We start from the raw sequence: 13,946 nt of genomic DNA, 5'->3' as shown, positions 1-13,946 counted from the left end.
AAAGCGTTCAAAAAGGCAGTTTTCATTGAATAAAACACGAAATAAATACACAGCATAATTGACATTTTAGGCGAGGAGACATTTAAGTAACATAGAATGCCAGGTTAAACAAGCATTGAACACGCCCGACCATGGCTCTGGGACAAGCTCTCAAACAAACCGAGGCCAGAGGTGGACCTGTGTCCGAGGAGTCCACGCCCGCCCCCTCCACTCCCCCCTCAAAGCAAACACAAGCGACGGGGCTCATTGGTGATCAGCATTGAATGAGGCTTCGAGGGCAGAGGCCGGCCTGGCTCGCGGCGGCGAGGTTTGGAATAAAGGTCCAGTTTGTGGGTCACTCCTAGCCCTTATGAACCCTCCCCCCACCCCACCCCACCCCACCCGGTTCATCCCTTCCGATGCCTCCCGCCCTCTGTTCGTGGTTTGCTCCTAAACGCTCACAAGTAAAAACGAGTTTAAGCTATTGGCATTGTAAATGACGATGCCTTTTATTTATGTTTGAAAAACGAAAACACAAATAAAAGGCATTGTTATTTGCAATGTAAATAGCTCAAACTCGCGTAAATGTGAGACCTATTGCATTGTAAATGCTTGTTTCATTTAGGAGGTGAGAGAGTATTAAATTGCGTCCCCTCCCAAGTTAACATGAACGTACCACGTTTTATTTCATACAGTCTGCTGTGCAAATATTAAAGTCGAAATAGGCTCATACCGAGAGAAAGGAATGGCACAGCACATCTCAAAGGGCATTCCCGGCGAATAAATTGTTAATTGACTACTGACGTGCGCGCGCCTCCACGTCGTATGTCAGCATTCGAAAGTTCTTAGCTGCTGCAGGAATTTGAGCCTTTGAAATAGTTTAGCGCCAAATGCGTTTCTGAAGTGAGACTTTGGGGACTGGGCTACGAAGGCAGAGAGAACAGGAAGATAGTTTTTAAATGGGCAGCGGCTCTAATGTCACATTGCAGAACAGGCTGTTCAGTGATTGCCGCTTCCAGGCCAAGAACACAATAAAGCTATGAACGTTATTTATTGCCACTTACATAACACAGCTCAGTTGTTGAAGCTGTACTTCTAAGAGGGGTAAGAGGGCATTCAATACCCATTAAATACATTTACAGACTGCATAATAAATCGACAAAATGTGTTGCATTACCAGGGGCGGGGGTTGGTTTGGAAATTCAGCTGGGAGCAGATTCGAACATACCTACTGCTTGATTTGTTTGCAGAGAGTATGAGGTTAAAAAGGTGACTCGTTCTCCTAAGGATTAAGACTACCGGAGTTCGGTTGAGTGAAAGAGTTTAAATATGCTTGGTCCTAGTTTGTAATAGCTTAGGCGAGGTCAAAACGATGGAATGGAATGCGCGCAGTGTCGTTCTCAGTGGTTCAGGCTGGCTAGGGCATTTCTAGCCATTGCCTTTGTGCTAAGTGAGTTGCCCTGAGTCACGGAGTTATTCCCAAACATGGGTCTTGATATCATTGTGCCCTAGAGATTCAAGCTGCGCATCACTGATTAGGATCAAGAAGACCACAAAGTGCCTGGTGTTGTAGCATTCTTAATCGAAGTGGTGGCATAGAAACACATTAACACAGATTTTCTATGCAGCTCAGTGGGTTGGGTCATTGCTGCTGCAATATGTAGTCATCATCAGTTTGCGAGTTGAAACCCTGACTCCTACTCAGAGCTCCATATCTTGAAGTTCAATAAATTATAGCGCTTAGAAAAAGAAAAAAGGCCTGTTATGTAACTCGTTATAAAAACAAGTTATTTGTATTGTTTCTATCTGATTGGTCTGTATGTCATGGCACAGTCATGCTAAACATTTCACGGAAGGGAATATACACTAACTGGGTTCAGACTTATTTCAGCATCTCTTCGCTCCATCAAAAACAGGCACAGTAAGCACCACAACAACTGAATAATACATACATTGCTTGTAAATTTCATCTGCATACAGGCACTAGCACATAGATATCAATGTGTAGTGTCAGATGCACACAGATCAGGTACTTACATCCAGTCTTAACAGAGTCATAGAGACATGCCTTTGACAGCAATCGTCCACGACCTATATGACTGTTGTTTAGGAAATGGGCCATGATTCAATGTCAAAGGGGAAATTACAAGCCAATGATTTTATGACAGGTTAAAATTAAAAAACCAACAGGCTAAAACACATGTTCTTTTGCCAGAACAATGCGAGTAGCTTTAGCTTGGCGTGTGTTAAGAGAAACTGAGAAAGGGAAAAAAACAGTCCACTGCCCACCCTTCTTCCGGAGGAAGTTTGTTGTGACTTAAATGAAGCGCCAGAAGTGCCCCGGTGATGCCCTGCCTTGAGTATTGTAGTTTTTTGTGTGGGCATGGGGATCCGCTTAGAAATAAGTCAAGTACCCTCGGATAGAGAAGGGTTCGGTTGAAACTGGTTGAAACTGGAGATTCTGTGGAAGAAAAGAGCCTTCGCGGGATTTACACTTTGTAAAGCAAAAGGGACATTTGAAACTCAGTGAAGTACAAACTGTGTAAAGTGATACTGAGTAAAGTGGCCAACTCCACAATAGCGTGTGCATTCACTGTTGTTTATCTGACGCACAAATATGTGAGTTTGAAAACCGGGAATTTAATCTGCTGATATTCTGTAATAATGAACGCGCATTCCGTTCTTTTCCGCCCGGTGTTGTTTTTCACGGCCATGATACGGCACGTGACGTCCTATATTCCTCGGGTCACCTTGAGTGCTCCGGTTTCCAGGGTAACTGAACCCGCGGTGTGTATTCCAATGTGTGATATGTTTCTGAAACACACGGAATCGCTTTCACGTCTTTCAGTAAGAGATGGACGGAAATCCTATACCGCATGCTGAGATGAAACAAGCTTTGGCAACGCGGCCGCGAAGTGACACGAAAGTGAAAGTGATCGCGATGACACATGGCGCTGCGCGCGTGCACGTTCACGTGCACTGACGCTTTAGGCCACGGCAGCACTTTAAAAAGCCTGTATACAAAATATCTCGGCCAGATCAGCGCAAGCGCTGGATCAGACGAGACCTAAACACAGAACTTGGAGCAGATTAAAATAAAAGCTGAAAGTTGAAGTATAAAAATCAAAAACCAGGATAACTTTTTCTGATAAACCGAACACAGGTAAATCACAATACAAAAGACAACCCCCCTCCCGGCAACCAACCCCCCTCGCACAGAAACACCATCAAACTGAGAGCTGCCGGACCCTGAGATTTATAGAGGTCTGTGGGGTCAGCGGAAGGGGCGGAGACAGAAGCTGCCGCCTCATTGGCCAGCCGCAGAGAAGACACAAAGGCAGGAGGCGGGGCTTCTGCAGGTAGGTGCCGGTGCTCACACCTGGCTCTGTTCCCGCCTGCTTGGAAGGATGCCGGGACCTGAGGCCGTGTCCGCCCCGCGTCAGTCACCAGCATTCATGGGCATCGCTGCACATGTGTCATCACAGGGATTTAGTCTTGACATGATAGGAAGTGGTGACACGACTTTAATGTATACGTATAATGTAAAGCGCTCCGACACTGCTTCGGGATGAGAAGCGCTATACAAGAAAAAAATAGTGGTACTTGAATCATTTCAAGCCTCCTCAGGTCTAGCAAGCGCTATATAAATTACATTTAGTAAAATGTGACTGATGGGAGAGACCAACACGTCTGACATGCTCTCAGAGCCTGCATAGCTAGCAAACAGAGCCGGGACAAAGTGAAACGCTGCCCCTCTTAAGTGTGCGTGATGTGCTACCCGTTGTTCCCCCTCTGCTGCGTTTACTTCGAGGTGGGAGGCCCCCGACCGCTCCCAGCCAGGAGACTCCAACCAAAGGAGATCCGACGACCCCTCAGATCCGGCCTTCATTATGGACCCAGCAGGAGTCTGGACTGAGAAAGCCCCGCCCCCGCCTGCACCTTGCTGCAGATGGAAAGCGGACACCGTGCAGGCGCCGCTGAAAGTGTCCCGGTGTTTGGAAATGACACCGGGAGGGGTTCAGCACATTAGTTAGTGCGGCCCAACTTCTTGGCTGGGTGGACGGCGTTCACCCTGTGAAAATAGTGGGTGGACGCCACTAATAGTGAAGACCCCCACTTTTGAGAAGTTTTCTCTCACGCAGAACAAAACTATTAGCCTGATGAACTCTATGAAGTTGGGGGCTCCCTCCGATCCATGCCCCCCGGGATCATCAATAAGCCAGCTAATCAGGTGGCGGGGACCACTTAACGCTCTCCTGAACCAAGTACTGAGTTCTGAGCTATATCCTGGCATCTGGAAGAAGGCCTCTATTCTTCCGCTTGTGAAAAAACCCTCTCTGGACCCTAAGTCGGTGGACAGTTACAGACCTATCTCTCGTCTCCCGTTCCCGGCTAAGGTCTTAGGGAAGGCCATGAACGCAGAGCTACAGATCTTTCTGGATGCCCATCGATTGCTGGATCCGGCTCAGCATGGGTTCAGAGCCAATCATTGCACCAAGTCCGCACTGGTGGTGGCATCGGAGGAAATCAGAGGCAGGGTGGACGATGGTGGCAGAGCGGCACTAATTCTACTCGATCTCTCTGCCGCCTCTGATACGGTCCACCATGGGCTCCTTAGGAAACGCCTGCATGCGCTGGGCTTCAGGAGCACCGCACTAGCGCTGCCGAGCTATTTTCTTGAAAACAGGCAACAGTGGGTTGAGATGGGAGGGGTAAAATCCCATCCCTTCTCCCTCCCATGTGGGGTGCCACAGGGCTCGGCGCTCAGTCCCACGCTTTTCAATGTGTATGTCACCCCTTTGGTAGAGCTTATTGTGAGTTTTGGCCTGTCCGTGCTCTCTTAAGCTGACGACACACAGATCGTGGTGTCGGTATCATCTCAGGTTGAAAATGATGCCAACAATTTCCGCAGCTGCATGAGCGCAGTGGCAAGTTGGAACTGTCTAAAGCTGAACTTAGGGAAAACGGAGGTACTGCTTCTTGGGAATGAAACCTCCTTCTGGAACGCATCTTGATGGCCCCAGGAGTTGAGGGATCTACCAAAGCCAGTTCCGAAGGCTACAAATCTGGGAGTCATCTTTGACACCAAGCTATGCTTCAGTGCTCAGGTTAATGCAGTGACCTCCGGGGGCTATTTTCTATTACGGATTCTAAAAAAAATACTCCCTTTTATTCCAACATAACTTCAGAAGACCGTAATGCGGGTTCCTCTAGTAAGGGGCTGAGCCTACATATAGGAGGAGAGATTTTATAGTCACAGCTAGAGCATTGTAGGACATGGTGCTCAAGACTTATAGAGTGTTTGCACTAACTATTAGGTTCCTCTTTGAAGTGAATGAGCTGTTCAGGGGTATAGCAGAGCCTTATATTATTTGAACCAACAGGGTTCCTGGCCCCTGGTCCCGTTTGGGCGCGGACAGGCGCAGAAGGGTTTGCCTTAGGCGCGCCTTTGGTGCCCCCGCTGCGCGCGTCCGTGGCGCAGTCACGTCATCGGCTACTAATGAGGCCGGCTGACTTGATGCCGCGTGAAGGCTCTAACGCGTGTGATTGTGAACTAGAGCGCTAACCTCGGCACGAAATAGCTAGCCCGAGGAGCATTGAACACAGCTCCGAAACAACAGGTAAGTATGGCAAGTTTAAAAAAAGCAATTCACCGCAAGTTTAAAATCAATGTTAAAAAGCAATCCTGTCTTAGCGCTCGTCGCTGTACAGTGTATCCCAGCAATGTCAGTATCAGGGAAATGCACAAGGCGCTTCATGGAACTGGCCCCCTCTATTTTCAAGAGCTATTCACATGGTATACACCCAGTAGAATGCTTAGATCCAGCACGGAGCAAAAGGTTCAGAGTCTGAGAATTACGCAAGTAAAATGGGGCGGGAGGACTTTGACATTCCAGGGGGGAAAGTTATGGAATTCCCTCCCTTTGGTCCTCAGCTCCCAACACAGGCTGCAGCTGTTTAGAAAGCAGCTAAAGACCTGGCTGTTTCCGCCGACTGAGCGGTAGTGTTTGTTGACTTATTTCCTTGGTCTCTGCCCCTTTCGTCTTTGATCTGCTCAGCGCTAAGACACCTTCGGGTATTGCGCGCTTTACAAAATCAACTCATTCATTCATTCATACCCCTGACTCGTGCCCTGTTCACCCCTTATGTGTTTTGTCCTCTAATGTTTTTTTACTAAATGGTTGCTCATAATGTTTTTTCATAATGTATTGCAAAAGCACCTTGATGTATCACTGGTATCAGTCAATCAATCAATCAAAGAAATTTATAGAGCACACTACCTACCCGTAGGGTCTCGAGGCGCATGGGGGGGGGGCGGTGCCGCTACTGCTCGATCAGCCAGGTCTTGAGCTTCTTCCTGAAGGAGAGGTGGTCTTGGGTCAGGCGCAGGTCAGCCGGGAGGGAGTTCCAGGTCTTGGCGGCCAGGTAGGAGAAGGACCTTCCTCCCGCAGTGGTTCTGCGGATGCGTGGGACGGTGGCGAGGGCGTGGCTGGCGGATCGGAGGTGGCGTTTGGGAGCGTAGAAGTTGATTCGGTTGTTGAGGTAGCTCGGGCCTTGGTCGTGGAGAGCTTTGTGTGCGTGGGTAAGGAGGCGGAAGGTGATTCTCTTGTTGACCGGGAGCCAGTGCAGGTCTCTTAGATGTCCGGAGATGTGGCTGTGACGTGGGATGTCGAGGATGAGTCTGGCTGAGGCGTTCTGGATGCGCTGGAGTCTCTTCTGGATCTTGGCGGTGGTTCCGGCGTAGAGTGCGTTGCCGTAGTCCAGTCGGCTGGTGACGAGGGCCTGGGTGACGGTCTTGCTGGTCTCTGTGGGGATCCACCAGAAGATCTTCCGAAGCATGCGCAGGATGTTGAAGCATGATGAGGAGACGGCGTTGACTTGCCTGGTCATGGAGAGGGAGGAGTCCAGGATTAAACCCAGGTTGCGTGCGTGGTCTGTCGGTTTGGGTGCGGTGCCCAGGGCGGGGGGCCACCAGGAGTCGTCCCAGGCGGAGGGCGAGGAGCCCAGGATGAGGACCTCCGTCTTATCTGAGTTCAGCTTCAGGCGGCTCGTCGTCATCCACTCGGCTACCTCTCTCATCCCTTCGTGCAGGTTGGCTCTGGCGGCGGCGGGGTCGTCGTTGGTCAGGGAGAGGATCAGCTGGGTGTCGTCGGCGTAGGAGATTATGTTGAGGTTGTGTTGGCGTGCGATGGCCGCGAGAGGGCTCATGTAGACGTTGAAGAGAGTCGGTCTCAGTGAGGATCCCCGAGGGACGCCGCAGATGACTTCGGTGGCCTCTGACTTGTACGGTGGTAGGCGGACTCTTTGTGTTCTTCCGTCGAGAAAGGAGACGATCCATTCCAGCGCCTTCTCCTGGATTCCGACGTTGCTGAGGCGCTGTACTAGGGTGCGGTGGCAGACCGTGTCGAAAGCCGCGGAGAGGTCTAGGAGGATGAGGGCCGCTGTTTCCCCGTTGTCCATCAGGGCTCGGATGTCGTCAGTGGCGGCGATGAGGGCGGTCTCGGTGCTGTGGTTGGCACGGAATCCGGACTGCGATGGGTCGAGGGATCCATTCGTCTCGAGGAAGGCGGCCAGCTGTTTGTTGACGGTTTTCTCGATGACTTTGGCTGGAAACGGGAGTAGAGAGATGGGGCGGTAATTCTTGAGTTCGGTGGGGTCTGCTGTAGGTTTCTTGAGTAGAGCGCTGAGTTCGGCGTGCTTCCAGCTCTCGGGGAAGGTGGCAGTGTCGAATGAGGTGTTGATGATGTCCCGCAGGTGGGGTGCGATGACAGCGTCGGCTTTGTTGAAGACGTGGTGAGGGCAGGGGTCGGTCGGAGATCCGGAGTGGACGGAGTTCATCGTGTGGACGGTGTCTTCGGTGTTGACCGGGGTCCAGGCGCGGAGGGTGGTGGTGGGTGGCGTTGCTGCGGTCGTGGCGTGGGTCGGATGGGTGCTGAAGCTGTTGTGTATGTCCGCGATCTTGTTGTGGAAGTAGGAGGCGAGGGAGTTGCAGAGGTCTTGCGAAAGGGTGATGTCGTTGCTTCCGGCGTTGGGGTTGGAGAGCTCTTTCACGATGTTGAAGAGTTCCTTGCAGTTGTGTGCGTTGTTGTCCAGTCGGTTCTTGAAAGCCGTCTTCTTGGCGATGCGGATCAGTTGGTGGTGTTTCCGGGTGGCGAGCTTGAGGGTGGTCCTGTTGTCCGGCGTGGGTTCCCTTCTCCAGGCTTTCTCGAGGGCGCGGCAGTTCTTCTTGGAGCTCTTGAGTTCGTCGGTGAACCATGGGGCTCTCTTGCTGCCGGGTCTGCTGGGCGGGGTCCTCAGTGGGGCGAGTTTGTCCGCGCAGTCGCTGATCCACTTCGTGAGGTTGTCGGCGGCCTGGCTGGGGTTCGCTGAGCTGGCCGGAGGGTGCTGGCTCAGGGAGGCGGCGAGCTGGTCGGCTGTGATCTTGTTCCAGCTTCTTCGGGCAGCCTGTTGCTGGTGGTGGTGTATCGTCGTTCTTCTGAAGGTGAAGTGGATGCATCTGTGATCCGTCCAGTGGAGTTCTGTGGCGTGGCTGAAGGCGATGTCTTTGCTGGATGAGAAGATGGCGTCGAGAGTGTGTCCGGCGAGGTGGGTGGGGGTGGACACCAGCTGCTTGAGTCCAAGGTTGGCGAGGTTGTCGAGCAGGGTGCTGGTGTTGCAGTCGTTGTTGTTCTCCAGGTGGAAGTTGAAGTCCCCCAGGAGGATGTAGTCGGCGGAGGGGAGGGCGTGCGGGCTGACGATGTCGGCGATGTTCTTCACTAGAATTTTTTCACTGCTTCATTGGTAGAACCAATGTTGCACACTAGGAGGCATGAACCCAACTACCTCACCTAGTAATCTGTATTGTATCTCGATTTAGCATTGGAACACACCTCCACTCACACATAACTTTATTGCACACCAGGCTCATAGAACACGGGCAACGTAAGTCTGTCTTTTCCACTTGTTTCACTCTTCTCGTCGACTGTGGCTGCCATACATTGCAGTGTTTCTTCACTATCTATGAGCACATGACCGGAACTCTTTTTTTTAAATTGTCCGCATCGTGCGACACGGAATACTAACGCACTGAATACGGACACCAACGTTTGCATACGATCAATATCTGACAGTAAGCGAGCATGCAGCTTCGTGACTTTTTGTTTCACACCGTGCACTTGATGCTATGATAACGACTCCGTTTTTATTTGTAGGCGATCCCGTTAGTTTTGGGCCCCATTCTTCATTTTGGTGAAGTCTTTACCTTACCACAACATAGTAGCCTTCATCAAAGGTCAGACTTTTATGCATGTATTTTCTATTTTCACTTTTTGATTACCATTCACTGGCGGGCTACACACTACGCGTTAATAAATCGCCGAAGGAAACAGCCGTATCGGTAGTTTCAGCATGCCACTTGGGTTTCACCATACCGGCGAATTACACAACTACGGGTGCACCAGTTTTTTCAGTGCACGTTCATTCAGACTTAAGCAGTGATACTCTGATGCACGCACATTGTTGATTAATAAACAGAGGAACTTAACAAACACAAGCAACCTATTTAGTATGACCAACAGGTCTCACTCGGACGTTCGTTCGTTCACTTGGTTTCATTTACGTTTCTCGTGATGGCATTTTCACGTTGTTTTTCCTATACTTCATAACCCTGTTGACTGGTCATAAACCGCATCATTTTTTATACTTTCAGAATTAAAGTCCCCTGAAGAAGGGCTTAGCCCGAAATGCATTGGGCAGAATAATGTGGAATTAAATAAATCCTCATGTACTATGAACGCAAAAGTATGGAATCAAACAAAATAATATCAACATACTGATAAAATCATTTACAAGACTTTTATGAAACTTTATTGACATTTCAACTAAGGTGTGCCTACTTGGGGACGTTACTCCTACGGGAAATAACGCTTGTTGTCACGTTGTTACTTACCCTTGCGCCCAGAAGGGTCTACCAACATGGCACCCACCACCTAGAGCAAGTTTGATTATACGTATACACACCTCGAGTGCGACAGTCCACATTCCAATTGGATTCTATTGTTCAGCCTGCATCATCCCCATGAGATCACCTGGAGAGGCAGCCCCAGGCTCATGGAAGCACCAAGCCACTGGCACCAAGAACCCTTCCACCCACACCCACCACCACCACCATGTGTGCACCCTGTATCACCCCCAGGACATCACGGAGGTAGGACCACTAGATGGGCACTATGTATCACACCCAGGACATAATCGAGGGAGGCAGTCCAGGCCAATGGAAGCACCATGTCCATGGCACCAAGAAGCCTTCCACCCATTCCAACCACCACCTGTGCCCCCTGTATCACCCTAGGACCTCAACGAGGGAGGCAGTGCAGGCCAATGGAAGCACCAGGCTCCTGGCACCAAGAAGCCTTCCACCCACACCCATCACCACTATTATGTGTGCACACTGTATCACCCCTTGACATCACAGAGGGAGGACTACTTCATGTGCACCCTGTATCACCACGAGGACATCACTGAGGGATGCAGTCCGGGCCGATGGATGCACCATGTCCCTGGCACCATATGCCTGGCACCATATGCCTTCCACCCACACCCAACACTACATGTGCACTCTATACCACCCCCAGGACATCACCTAGACAGATAGCCCAGGCTAATGGAAGTGCCAGGCCACTGGCACCAAGAAGCCTTACACCCATCACCATGTGTCCATTCTATAGTGTATGTAATTCTTGGCATAAGGGGTACCCATGACAAATTCCTGGCATAGGCTCACAAGAGGTAATTCTTAACATATAGGGGCATCCAAGGCAAACCTGGAAAACAATGAGGTGAACCAGTGGCAAGTAATAAACCCCACCACTTTCAGGGATCAACAGCCACCACTAATGGTAAGCTAATTTACCATAGAAATGTATAATTCAGCTTGGATGGCAATAAATACAAAATCTCAAAACATTCTACCCAAGTTATCGAGAATACGTGCCTGAAGTCAGACAATTGATTTTAAGGGGAGGGAATGTTTCCCATAAATGCCTTTGTGCCCAGAAATACTCTTGAAGAAGGAGGATAAACTTGTCCCGATTAAAGCAGGCTTACTTAATGTTCGCTCTTTTATTGCTCACACATTGGAGATATATGATTTGGTAAAGGAGGAAAAGTGGGATTTTCTCTGTAAACAGAAACCTGGCTATCAGAGGCTTCATTTCCTGAGCTAACTTGCTCAATACCTGAAGGATACAAAATCATCGAAGTGAATAGAGTGGGACACAGAGGAGGGGGTGTGGCTATTATTTACAGAGGTAGTTGGACCCGCGTCATCATCCACACAGTCACCAATAATAATTGTCAAGAATTGTTGTACATATGTGAATTATCCACTGAAATGTCACTTCCTTTTCTCTTATTGTATTGCCTGCCAAAATTAGTCATGGAATTAAGTTTATCATTCAATTGACTGCTTAGCCGTGAGTGGGAAAAAATTGATTTGTTTAGGTTCTAATATGCCAATAGAGGATACCAATGATGTCAAAATCCAACAATCAAGGGTAAAATAGAGACTTTTGGGCTGGTTCAGTATGTTCTGCAAGCAGCACTTATAATGGGATCTGTCTTGGCCATATTTGAGCCCAATAAGGTTTATTTCAAATTGATTCAGCCCTCCCATGGAGCTACCAGTATTATTACTTTTTGCACTATGGGGTGTTTAAAAATTGCCCAGCAGGCTCATGTAATGAGATGGAGACGAGCCTGGGAAATGCTCGATGAAGAGAACGTTTCATTAAAAATATCTTGGGTGTAAAGGAACATCTTAACTTTATCTCCATTTCAGAAGCATGGGACATATTGATCATAGGACTTGTAAAGATATTGGATGAGAATTTACTTCTGAAGGTCAAGAGAATCCAGAGTAACAAGATGAAGAATAAGAGGTATGCAGACTCTTTGAAACATGAGAGAATACCAGTGAGCAAAGCAGAAAGAAAATGGATAGGCCAGCTAAAAAAAAGGGAACCACAGACAGCAGCTAAAGATCTATAAGGACAGGACAAAGGGAGCAAAATTTGGATATCCGAGTAACACTATCCTAACCTCCCAAACATTTCAATACAATAAAATCATTTAAGCAAAGAAAACTGCAGACCAATTGCCTTATCATCAGCAATATTTGAAACTGTAGAAGAGATAATATTTAGACAATCTATGAAAAAGGCGGAGGAGCAAGACTGCCGAGATACTTGGGGACTTGGTTTTAGACCTGGCTGAGGAACGGAGACTGCTAGGGCGCTTGCAGTGGATGCGCTGCAATGAATTCTAGACAGGCGTTACCTTGTGGTTCTGAACCTATTGGATCTGGCCTTAGAAATGTGATCATGATATACTGATTGAGCGCCGTGCTTGGCTGGGTTTAAAGAAGGTTGTTTTGAGCTGGTTCATCTTTAAAAAAGAAAAATGTTGAGATGAAGTAACGTTTGCCCCGTATTGTTTAAACTTCTGGGATGTCTGTTGTGGAATTCCACAGAGGTCTTCCCTATCGCTGATCTTATTTAATATATATTTAAGTGCGTTGCTACTGCTTTTTAAATCTTACAGATGTCCAGGGATATCCTACTTGGATAACACCCAACTGATAGAGAGATACGACCAAAATGCACCTGCATTGGCAACAAACAAGCTACCGTGCCATCTGCAGTTGTGGATTTCTACCAAATTCCTTCAATGTAATGCAACCAAAATGGAGCTGGTGGGTGCTATAGGGAAATCTTACGTCCAGGTGGCAGGAAGCCTTTGATCCTTGACCTGCTACTCCACCGATGACTACGACTATGTTCCTCAGCATTTACATGGATAATCAGCTATCCATGACACAACAGGTTAATGCTCTGTTATTTTGTTTTTTTTACTCAAAATTATCAGTACAAATCTTGTCTACTTACCTAAACATTTACTCAAGTAACTGGTTTCCAGTTGTATACCATAATATAAAAAACAATTATTATTGTACTTTATTGTATCTAGGTCTGCCTGAATCATCTCTTAAGCTGCATCAAATACAGAGTCTGGCTGTTAGAACCGTCTGCTTTGTCCCTTCATCCAGTCAATTAATGCTTTGTTAAAAGGCAGAATTTCCTCTGTAGGGTGTTTACATGTTAAATTGGATATTTTTAGAGATCTGCATTGACAGGTATTAATTGCAGGTTTGTGTCTCCTAGCAGAGGTGTCAAAGCAGCACCAGAGATTGACACTGCCTTCTCTGGTCTCTTTGACGAAGCAGTATTAGTGGAAAGAATAGACTTTTTGATGGGGTTCAATATCAACTTGAAGCCAAAAGCGACCTTCTTCTTAGGTGCCGAAGAGGCAGGAGCCAGGACTGTGGTTGCCAAATCAAGGAAGGACCCACGCACCCCACAGGCAACTGTGCGACCTCCTTGGGACCAAAAACCTCATGGGTACGAAAGTGTCCGAGGAGAGAAAGCAATGAACATCTTCAGCAGAGCCTGTGTGATAGCTTTCATCATCATCATGATAGCTTTAATCAGAGGTGGTGTCATGACCCAGAGGTACCGGACAGCGAGGCCAGTCTCACCTTCTTCCCCAGATGGTCCGCTCACTCCCTGTATATACTTCAGCAAAGTGAGGAGCTCTTTATACTATGAGAAAAAGGGGCAGCCTGAGAAAAAGAGAGAGGCAGAGGCATGGGGACACTCCCTCCTGCCGGCTGGTTGGTGAAAGACCTGTACTGGACTCACAGGGCCAAGAATACAGCACAGCATCACAAAGGGAAGTGCAACTTATCTGCCAAGAGAGGGCGAGGAGACAGTATGCACAGTGCACACACCCTGAATCCCTAATGAATGTATTCAATAAAATAAATATTCTGTGTGGTGTAGAATTAGGCTGTAACTGGCCGCCTGGGGAAACCAGGATACTTGCTAGAGAACCCAAAGGAGAAGCAGAACTCTACTGTGCTGGCAAAGATA

Source organism: Triturus cristatus, chromosome 6 (assembly GCF_964204655.1).
Source record: "Triturus cristatus chromosome 6, aTriCri1.1, whole genome shotgun sequence".
NCBI lineage: Eukaryota > Metazoa > Chordata > Amphibia > Caudata > Salamandridae > Triturus > Triturus cristatus.
The sequence above is the reverse complement of the archived record's forward strand: the minus strand, read 5'-3'. Positions refer to the sequence as shown.